The sequence below is a fragment of the Alligator mississippiensis genome, chromosome 6 (genome assembly GCF_030867095.1).
Source record: "Alligator mississippiensis isolate rAllMis1 chromosome 6, rAllMis1, whole genome shotgun sequence".
In the NCBI taxonomy this organism is placed as follows: domain Eukaryota; kingdom Metazoa; phylum Chordata; order Crocodylia; family Alligatoridae; genus Alligator; species Alligator mississippiensis.
This window is the reverse complement of record NC_081829.1, coordinates 16,411,382-16,422,335: the sequence shown is the minus strand read 5'-3', so window position 1 is coordinate 16,422,335 and position 10,954 is coordinate 16,411,382. Positions and strand designations below refer to the sequence as shown.

Genomic DNA, 10,954 nt, shown 5'->3' with positions numbered 1-10,954 from the left:
AACCAGCATTTCTTTCAATTTACTTAATCCTAGTCTGGTTCTTATTACATTCAGTTTATTAGTCATAGCATTTGCTGCCTGGATCCAGCCTTCTTGTGCTAGAGCACTTCTGTCCTTTATTTCTAGGGTCCTATCACTTATACGTCTGTAAGTTCCTCCCAGTCTGTGGTGTCTTTCTTAAAAGGCCCATCCCCTTTTCCCCCATCCTTCTTCATAACAGGGACCAAAGGGTGTCCCATTACAAAGAGCCACCCACCTTTTGTATTAACAGTTTTTCAGAGACTTGAGCAGACTGGAACAGGATCATACTTAGGTACCTAAGTCCATTTAGTAGGATTTGTTTGTACCATGAGTCTTGTAAGGTATTTGCTGCTAATTTAATCTATTATAACTAATTTGGTAAATCATGTCATTCCATCTCTATATTCTTACTTTTTAGAGCTCTCTGCTGCCTCCCAGTTGGCTGGAGATGCCCCTGGTAGAATGGCCTTTACACACATTAATCACTTCAGGTGTTCCCTCACTGTTGTAGGTCACAGTTCTCCTCTGCCTCCCAGTTCCTGCCTCTACAGTGCTGGTCTGCTCACACTGATTTCCTCTGCTCTGAATGAGCCTCGAGTAAAACACTTCAATGAATACGGGGCCCAACATCCAAGGGGAAGTCTGCACAGCAAACTTCCTCCTTCTTACAGACCCTTACGCAAGGCAATGAGTGGATGTGACAACAGTGAAGTCAGATCAATCCCTATTCAGCAAATAGGGAAGTTGAAAAATATTGAGATATTTCTCAAAAGGAACAAAGATTTTTTTCATTATTCACCTGGCTTATCTAGATAACAGCTCTGATTTTCACCTCAGTCTCCTACAGCAGCATTTATTAGTTTACTGTGGCCTAATAGAGTCACAGTTGTAGCTGTTGAGACTTTACCGCAGCGCTAATTAGGCAGCTGCAGTAAACATCTCATGTAGACGTACCCCCTGAGTTGTTATTGAAACCGGTGCAAAATAGGTGTAAAAGTAATGCAGGAGGAATCTTGTGTTCCTCTCAAGCTGTTAATCAACACTTGAAATGTCTTTTCTTTACTAGGATTTGCCCAATATTAGACAGGGGTGACTGGTGCCTCCTGAGTTCAGGGGGGAGGGGGGGTCACAATTTGTGGGCAGGCCAAAAGCCCCATATCCACTCCTATACTTTTGTGCTGCAGTCTAGTGTAATCCCTCCCCCCCCAACCAAGATGCCGCTGGCCCGCGTGGCAATTAAACTGCTCTGTCCTGAGTGGCGCCTAGTTTGGGGCCAATCTCAGGGGAGGCACGTGCCCCCTCACACCCTACCAGTCATCTGTGATATTAGATAACCTATGGTAAGATCACTCTTCTTTTTTATTTGCCTAGAGAAACGAGTCCTTCACTTTAAGGTCATTGTAGAGGAGGAAAATTAGTCAAGTGTTAGTTAATATGGTTTACCTATCATGGTTTCTGATGGTCATGGTTAGTTCTACAGGGGAGGATCTGAAGTAGTTTAATCTGATGGTGAGGATTTATTACACTCATAAAAGTATTAAATCTGTTCTATGTTTGATGGGGTTTAAAACATTCTATTTAAAACTGCTTCAAATATGGGATCTTCAAAATCTTCCCATCAGAAAATGTGGTTTCATTTAAATAATTTTCTTTCAGAATCATTTTTGATTTTTTAAAAACTTTTGAGTGAAAAAAATCTAAGCAAAAACATTTAAAAACCATATTTCTATACACGTGGTAAAAGAATACTATCATCATTTACTTTTCTACTGTTTTCAAATTTTAGAAAACAGCAAAATAATATGATTTTCGTAAACTTTTCCTAGTTGATTGCACAAAACGGAAGAAAAGCGAGGAAAGCATGAAAATTAAAAACATGAAAATGAAAACTGAAACCTTTCAGTTTCCAAATACAGAGATAAAATGTTAAAGTGCTGAATTTGAATCAACATGTCAATTTATATTTAGAAATGCTGATTCAAAATTAAAGTAAAAAGGACATTTTTGTATGTATTCAAAACAAATTTACCTGAGCCGCACAAGTGTTTTTGGTTGGAGAAATAGGATGATTTTTTTTTCCTGTGGAATTTACAACAGGAAAATATTTGTTTCCAGAGCTGCCCTGATGTTAGGTAGGTCATGTTAACTGATACATTTGCTTTTTGACATATTAGCTGACAAATATGCCACATTTTCCTAATGTAGGTAGGATATTACATGATAGAAATAGGCCAGATCTTAATCCTCATGTCTTCTGATGTGAGGTGTTCCAGTGCACAAAGCAGACTTTAAGGCAGCTGAAGGTTCTACAGTCATAAGAGAATCCTCCACTGATGCATTTAGCTCAGTGCCATGGGCTTTGACAAGCTCATGGAGTGGGTTTTTGGAAAAGATTGCAGTTAGGTACAAATTACAGCAGGCCAAGACTGGAATCTAAACCTTAGGGCTAAGTACAGACAGTCAAAAAGCCTGAGGCTGAATTAATTCAGTCTTTGCAGGTTAGTTTATGATGCACAGATTAAACTGAAACAGAAGTGAACAAACATTTACCTTTGATTCAGGAAATGCAGCCACATGCCTACAATGGCTCAGGTCAGAAGCCAGGGGGCTCTAGAGCATAGCTCTCTGGCTATGTGCTCACTTCCTCTTCCTACTGCCCCCAATGTCTCTGGGATTTGCAGTCCAGACTTATAGCAGCAGGACTCTGCAGTGTTGCTCATCACTTCTTTCTACTTCCAAGTGCCTCTGCAATTTGTAGTCCACAGTGGCAGCCAGAAGTAAGTTTGAGTGGGGGGAAGGGGTGTTTAACCCCCATCTCTGGCCCCAGGCCCCAGCTTGGGTTTGCCTGGAGGGGCAGTCTCCCCCCTGCAGACTGGGGTGCATCCCCAGTTGGGCTTGCCCCCCTGCTTGTCAGCCAGCCCTCAGTGCTCCAGCTAGAGAGCAGAGGGGCTGGGCCAGCCGTGCTCTCTGGAGCAGACAGCACAGCCCAGGGCTGCAAAATGCTGGGATGCTGGGGGACTATGATTTAACTTGAACCAGGAAGTGGTCTGGGACAGAAGTTTCATAAACCTGTTGAACCCAAATTAGTTAAGTCCGATACTGCATTCAACCAGGTTTATCTTAAATCAGTTTCAGACATTTTGAAATTGGTTTATGTGCACGGAGCTTCTGTTTTGTTACAGGTTTAAAACAGTTTCTGATGACTGCAAGTGGTTTATGTGTAACTTCTGTACCTAGCCTAGAAGACTAGTTTGTCTCAAGACCAGGCCACTCCATATATTTTGTACTTGCCCTTTGATGACACATCCTACATGGAAGCTTCTGGACAAGCTCTGTCCCTTAGGCAGACTAGTGGGGAAACCATGGGTATCTTGGTTTCTCTGGGTTACTACTTAAACATTTGCTACCCTTTTAAAAGTGTACCTGCACCTGCAATTTTCTGTTAGTAAGAGCTGTGACTGAGAAATACATTTCTGGGAAGGAGGGGGCGGGGTGTGGAGAGGGTGTTGCATAGTTGGAACACAGCTGCCAGAATCAAGAAGGTAACTCTCATTTACAGTTATTTCTCATCATGTACATGGTGGGGCACACTCCTGGGGGCCCTGGTATAATTCACTCCTTGTGGGAGACCTTGTGCTGTAAAGTGAAAGCTAGGTAAAGGGCCTTGTTAGCTGGAGAGCTCACAGAGGCAGATTGGGATCTAGCATTGGAATGTGACCAGCACAACCTGCTGCTATCCCCAAATCCCCAAGGGCAGGATGAGCTTTGTCAGATTCAGACTTGGATAAGAATGGAAGCAGAGTCCCAGTAGTCAGCGAGATATAAAACCCGCCTGAGATGTTCTAGAGAAAGGGAGACCATTCTCAGAAGAGCTGGATCACTTGTATCTGGACCACAATGCCATCTCAGTAAGCACATTAAGGGCATTTTTACATGTGCTCCAGAGGCAGTGGTGGGGGGTAGGGGGGTGCACTTTAATTAGAGCAGCTCCGAGAGCCTCTCTAATGCAAGCGCTCGGAGCATCTCCTGCATCAGGATCCCCATGCTTCAAAATGGCAGTGGGGGTGCTTTATTTAAAGCTCATCAAACAAGCTTTAAAGTGCCCCCAATGCCATTTTGAAATGCAGGGACGCTGATACATGAAATATAGAGGCTGGCTGGAGTGCACTAATTAGCATGCTCCAGCAGACTCAATTAATCAAGTATGCTCCAATGTGCTGTAATTACTGCACGTCAGAACAGCCTCTCGGCACATCTACAGACACTCTAAGACTCTGGACAAAGAATCACATATCCTGATATAATACACATATCTGTATATAACAGCATAATTTATACCATAATCAGCAGATGACAGATGAGTAGTTCTCCTGTCCAGAGATACAGCACAGTTTGCAGGCAAGGTTCCTAGTACACAACATGGTTCCCAGGACATTTGGCTGCTTTTGTTTCTGTCAGTTCCCCAGACTAATTGCAAATATTTCACATAGCTCAACTGGCACATATTTTTCCTAACAGTATATTTGAGCACCAGAAAAAGCAGACAAAATATGGAAGGTTCTGAACAATTTCCTGCTTTAATTTATTGAATGATGTAGGTGAGGGGCAAAATCCTAATTTACTATACAGATGTTAAATGTCACATAAACCACACCCAATGGATCCAGACCATGCCAGGACAAGAAACCCCCACAATAACCCCACGCAGAACCATCACCATTCCTGGATCTTACACCTGCACCTCCAGACATGTAATACATTTCATCCAGCGCACCAAATGCTCTGATGGAAAATATGTAGAAGCCAAACAACAACTGCACACCAGAATGGACGCACACTGAAAATCTATCCAAGACAAGAATACCCAACTACCTGTGGGTGCACACGTCTCACAAGACAATCACTCCCTCTCCGATCACTCTGTTCTAATCCTCAAAGGGAACTTACAAAGCACCTTTCATAGATGAGCCTACTAACTTCGCTTCATAAATCTACTGGATACAAAAATCATGGACTCAACATAGACATTGGATTTATGACACATTACAACCTGCCTGACATCTGATTCACCAGATATCTGCCAGATCTGACCTCTTACACTTTCTTTTTCCTCCACTTTTCTCCCCTCACCGCCCCTACTTCTTTGCCTTTTGTCTTCCTGATTTCCAACTATTTCCTTTTTCACTGAGAGCCTCTTTTACCTTGTATTATTATCACTGTAGTGTTTCCCTTTGGCCTTTCCCCCCCTGCTTTCTTCCCCCTCCCTATTTAACTTTTTGTTTTTCTAAGTTCTACCTATTTATATTTTCCCTGACATCCTGTCATACTTTTAGCTTCTCTCATTACTGTTTTCCTGATCTCCAGCTATTTCCTTTTTCACAGACAGCCTCTTTTCTACCTTGTATTCTATCGCTGTTGTCTGCCCTTTGCCTCTCCCCCAACTGCTTTCTTCCCCCTCCTTTACCTGCTTTATCTCTTGCCTTTCTAATTTCTACCTATTTACATTTTCACTGACAACCTGCCACACTTTTAGTTTCTCTCATTCCTTGGAGTCTCAGACCAGCAGAGACTCCCTATGCCTGAAGAAGGGTGACTATGCCCAAAAGCTTGCCTAGAACTTTTTTTCCAACTACTCAGTTAGTTTAATAAAATATATCACATCTACTCAAATAATCTTGCCTGCAAGCGTCACATATACACTTAACTGGTGGATACATGCGTGTGATTCTATTACTTTTTAAAAAAATAATTAAATCACTGCCTTGTGGTTAAGTGTAATACTCAGCTATAACATAGGTTACCTGCATCTGTAGGTGTTAATGCTCTGTAGACCCTATTCATTTCTGAAGGGAAAGTGGCTGCTTGCATCCAGGAATAATTCTTTTCTGCTCCCCTGGGCATCTAGGGCTCTGACAGATATGCAGGCCACTGCTCTACCTCATGGTGCTTTACATAAAACGCTATGACTTAGAATACTCCCCTCGCTTCCCCCCCACAACCCAACAGATGTTTGCCTGTTGCATCAGAGGTGGGGATTGAGTCTGCCTGCAGGAGCCCAAGCACCCTGCCTACAACCAAGGAGCTGCCCCTCTCCCCCAGCCCAGCCCAGCCCAGCCCAGCCCAGCCCAGCCCAGCCCAGCTCTGTTCCCACCTCCCAGCTCTGGGGATGTCAGCAGGAAAGGAGGCAGAAGGGGGAGCAAGCTGCTGGCTGTGTTTTGCCCAGTCTGAGCTGAAGAGGGAAGGGGCTGGGGGGACACAAGTTGGACTGGGGGGGGTCCAATCCACTTGCCTCCCCTCCAGTCAAGATAGGCAGCCATGGCCAGGGAACAAGGAACATTTAGCCAGACACAGCTGGGAAGTTGAGAAGAAACTCCTAGGGCATTATTGGGTTACCAGGCTAAGGAATAGGGAGGCCAAACTATCTGAGGGAGAACTGGGTGGGCTGAGGACAAGGGCATGCTACTGCATCCCATGATGTTGGACATTGGGTATGAGTAGCATCATGTCATCCAGGGGAAACCCCAGCATCTGGCCCTAGCCCGGAGGATGTCCAGGCCCTGACTCTAACACAGCCAAGCTGCAGCAGCATCCAAGCAAATGGGCCTGGGCCAGGTTGTAGAGGTATTTCAAGCCCACATCAACAAGAAGCCACATGAGATACCAATGGGTCTGGCAGCCCAGAGAGGTGTCAAGAGTGAGACTGGGAAGCCTGGCAGCCCAGAGAGGGGCTGACTGGGAGGCCAAGATGTCAGAGGACCCAGGAAGGGGCCAAATGATCTGGCGACCTGGAGGGGAGCCAAGTGAGAGACCAAGGGGTCTGGCAGCCTAGAAAGTGGCTGGAAGAGGGACTGAAGGGCCTGGAGACTTGAGTGGGGATGTGTGAGAGACCAAGTGGTCTGAGGGCCCAGTAGGGGGCTGGGCAAAAGAGAGTGGTTTGAGGACCTGGAGGAGGTCTGCATGAGTGTAGGCATGTGACAAAGGTAACATCCATGATGATGCCATCTGCAAGGCATGGGACGTGGTATAGGGAAGGTACAGAGCCATGCAATTAGCCCATAAGGCAAGGGACCACAGCCATCAGGTGGTCATTAGCACTCGTATTGGAAACATCCTGGACTATGATAGGCACGAGTGGGTGGACCCCGCTGTGCTGGCCCGGCACATGGGTCTACCCGTGATGTGCAACCTGCCATCTGGTCCAGGAGGTAAAATCTGCCCTACCTCCCGATGCCCTTGCCTTTGTTGACCAGGTCCTGTGCAGCGGCTGTGTCCCCTCCCCCCCCCCCCCACTGTCCTCCAGCCCACCAGAGTTTGTCATGGGGCCAGAGCCTCACCCAACCTCACAGTGCGCCCCACTCCATCATGTGAGCTGGCTGGAGGACACCAAACCAGTCCGCTTTTTTACCGTCCATCACCACCACCTCTACATGCTCATGTGCTGTATTGTCCATCATGCTGTACTCACGTCCTACCCAGACACCAAGCGGCAGGACCTGCTTGGCAAGGGCATAGCTGGGGCACCCCAGTGGCTGAGTCTGTACTCCACCCTCATCCCACAAGCCACTGGGGACCTCAGCTGGTGGCTCCTCCATGGAGCCATCACCACAGGTGTGTATGTGGCGAGCTTCATGGACACCACCATCTCCTGTCCCTTCTGCGGGCAGAGGGAGACCCTGGCTCATATGACCCTCAAGTGGACCAGGCTACAGCCCCTCCACCTCCACCTCCAGAACCTCCTCTTAAGGTTATGGTTAAATTTTACCGCCCACTTCTTTGTTTTTAGTCAACCCATCTGCAGCCCCACCAATCCCGGGACCTCCTGGTCAACATCCTCCTGGCTCTGGAAGGAGGCTCTAACCAGGAAGGTGCCCAGAGCCAGCAGGGCTGCTTTTCTCTCACTTGTACGTGCATGTTTCTGGGCAGAGCACCAGTGGATGGCATCCATCGGCTCCTTGGATGCCTTTGAGGATTGTTGGGTACAGCCTGGGGGGGCTCTGCTCGGTGTCCTCCTCAGGTGCACTTATTTTCACGTTTTGACCCTTTGACCCACACAACACTCCTATCCTGTTTTTTTCATTGGTTGTCCTAAGTATTTTGTTATGTCATCCATCCATTAGCCCCATACAATAGGGGCTATTAGTTAGCCACGTGGGCCTCAGGGCCCATGATAATTGGGTGCTACAAATAGTCAGGTGGTCCTTAGAACAAGACCAGGTCTGGGAAGCCCAGGGGCAGCCTCCCTTTTATAATCATAAAGGACATAAAGGTGTGGTGGGTGAGTGAAGAGGGAGATTGTTCCCAGAGCAAGTAGGGCAAAAATGGAATTTTTTTGGGTCTCCAGGGGCTTACAGCCACTCCTGAGGATGTCACCCCGCTACACAAACCATATGGGAATTTCTGCAAACAGTTAACATCCCACAAGTTCTGGAGGTTGTAAATGGGACATAGATCCACATGAAGAAGGCCATGGAGGATTCCCATGTGTTCATGAGTAGGCACCACATACTTGCCAGAAATATGATGGTGGTCAGCAGTGCCTGACTTGAGTTCACCAGTGTCCTGGCCAGGTTCTCCAGATCTAGCTATGATGCATCTGTGTGGTTCCAGTCATCCTTCCTCAGGCAGTTTTGCAGTGGTGAGGTCTCAGCCAGGTGGAGTCAAACAAGGAGATCTATGTGTGAGCTCTCACGGCTGCTTCTCTTTCACCTTTGCACAAGTGATTATGGTAACTCCTTCCAGGTGTGACTCCTCACCCTCAGGCAGTACCAAAAAGCTGGACAACTGTGAACATCAATGTACCAGATCAGCTGTGGAGCCACTGACCAGCTCAAAATATGCTGGCAGTAGGTACATGCATCTAGCAGCAGGTTACAGCACAGCACTGAAAAGGTTAACAGGATTTTTATGGTGGGTTGCATTCTGTTCAAAATAGCCACACAGCAGGGAACTCCTCTGCCTGACCAGCTGGACACGTACATAGGAGGCTGCCATGGAGGCAGAGAAGGAAGCAAAGGAGAGCAGCTTTAATTTCAGGACCTAAGGGGACATGAGGCTCAGAGACATGGACAAGGAAGCAGAAGCTGCTGTGCCACTGAAGCAGCCCAAGGAAGGGCATGCTGACAACCTATGGCAAAACAGTGCAATGGAAAAGTCAGGGCCAGGCTGATACAGAAATAGGACTGTGCCTTGGGGATCCCCATTTGGTTCAAAAAGTGTTTGTATCTTATGGCTGCTTTTTTTGGGTTAGAATGCCAAGCAGCACAAATGAGATGCAATATTGCTTAGGGTAAGGACTCCAGTCAACCAGCTTAAAATATGCTCTGGCTGGGGTACTCACTAATAATTAAGAACTGGGAATGTTTTATTGTTAGAAGAGGTTACTCTGATGCAGCTTTTAGCAGGCAGATATTTTGGAGCAGGGCTGACTTACCTCTTGCTGACTGTGTGTGCAGGGCCCAGATTTGGATGCATTTGCATAGGGCTGATGCTTATTATTTATAGTCACCTGTTGAGGTTTCAAGTTAGAATTTAGAGAGGTACAAACCTGGTCTGAAAACTAGTCCATCAGCCTGACAGTGGAAGACAGGTGCTGTTTTAAATGTGCCAGGCAATGGTTCTTTCATGACTTCCCTTGGGAGAGAATACCACAGGCTCATACATCTGTCTGCCATGAAGATTTTCCTGAGATTCTGTCTAAATTTCCCCCTTCCTTATTTCATTCATCTCTCTGAGCTACATCCCCTTTTATTATGTTAAGTGATTTCTTTCCCTCCTTGGTGCATCATTTTTGGTGCATCTGGGGACTGCTATAATTTCCTCCAGCTTAGCCCAGTTAGTTCTACTTAGTCCTTTGATCTTGTTCCCAAACTCAAGTTCTAATTTTCAGTTACCTTTCCAGCTTGTATGAACTCATGGCAAAGACACCTTTTATTAATGCACAGAACATTTTAACTGCTGACTGTTAACATCTTTAGAGCCCTGAGTTTGTAAATCTAAAAGCAATTCTTTTTCCTTTGTGTTAAGTATTGTGAGTATTGTAGCATGCATACCCTGACACATGGGGTAATGGGCAATTTCCACGCAGTTATGGAGACATGAAGGCTAAGTACAGGTGTTCAAGAAGCCCGCGGTGGAAGTGCTCTAACTTTTGAGCTTTAAGTGCCCCTGTTTAGGTAGAGAGGGAGCACAACATACATTAGCCCTTGTTGCAGGGTGGGCCTCAGATCCTGTCTTTATAGCGCTAGTGCAGCAGGTAGAGGGATCTCTTGGCAATGTTCCCTCTAAGGTTTAGTGAGCTGTGAGCAATTCTGGCTGGGAGTGCGCCGGTATCTCAGTGTGCCTGCCCCTCCCACAGCAGCCCATGGCTGGGTTGGGGCAGGTGGTGAGTGGCCAGATGTGAAGCCAGTGGCAGTGGCGGAGGGAGCTTCGGCGCCCCCTTACTATGGCACTGGGCATCCCCCCTAGGCTGGTGCCTGGGGGCCATGGCTCCCCACACCCCTCTGTCTGTATGCCACGGTGTGCGCAGCATTAAAAAGTTATTGTGTGGCATGATTTTTTATTGTGCGCAGTCACACACGCACGCAGCTTAGAGGGAACACTGGCTCTTGCATGCCTACCAGCATGCCCAGCAGGCTCCCCAGGCTGCTGAAGACTCATTGAGCAGGGCCAAACAGCTGAGCTGCTCCGAATGACTAGCAGGGACATCACAGTCACCCACCTGGGTGCTCCCTATTCCCACCCCGCACAGAACCCAGGCGTCCTGGACACTCACACATATACATGCATGCAGACACATACACAGAACCCAAGCAGGTGCGGCATGACTGGGTCACTGACTTTCACACAGACAATGAGGATGAGGCCTGCTGCATGTGCAACTCCCTGTTCCCTAGGGTGCTGGAGAGCTGATGCTATGTGCCCAGGGTCCTCAATT

General features: G+C 46.9%; 1 long non-coding RNA gene across 1 annotated transcript in view; it reads left to right on the top strand.

The window, feature by feature from the left end:
• The first annotated feature begins 2,695 nt into the window (after window positions 1-2,695).
• Window positions 2,696-10,954, top strand: part of LOC132251250 (uncharacterized) — a 45,298-nt gene continuing 37,039 nt past the window's right edge. The window contains exon 1 of the long non-coding RNA XR_009463204.1: window positions 2,696-2,798. This is a non-coding gene — a long non-coding RNA (uncharacterized LOC132251250). The remainder of the gene's footprint in view (window positions 2,799-10,954) is intronic.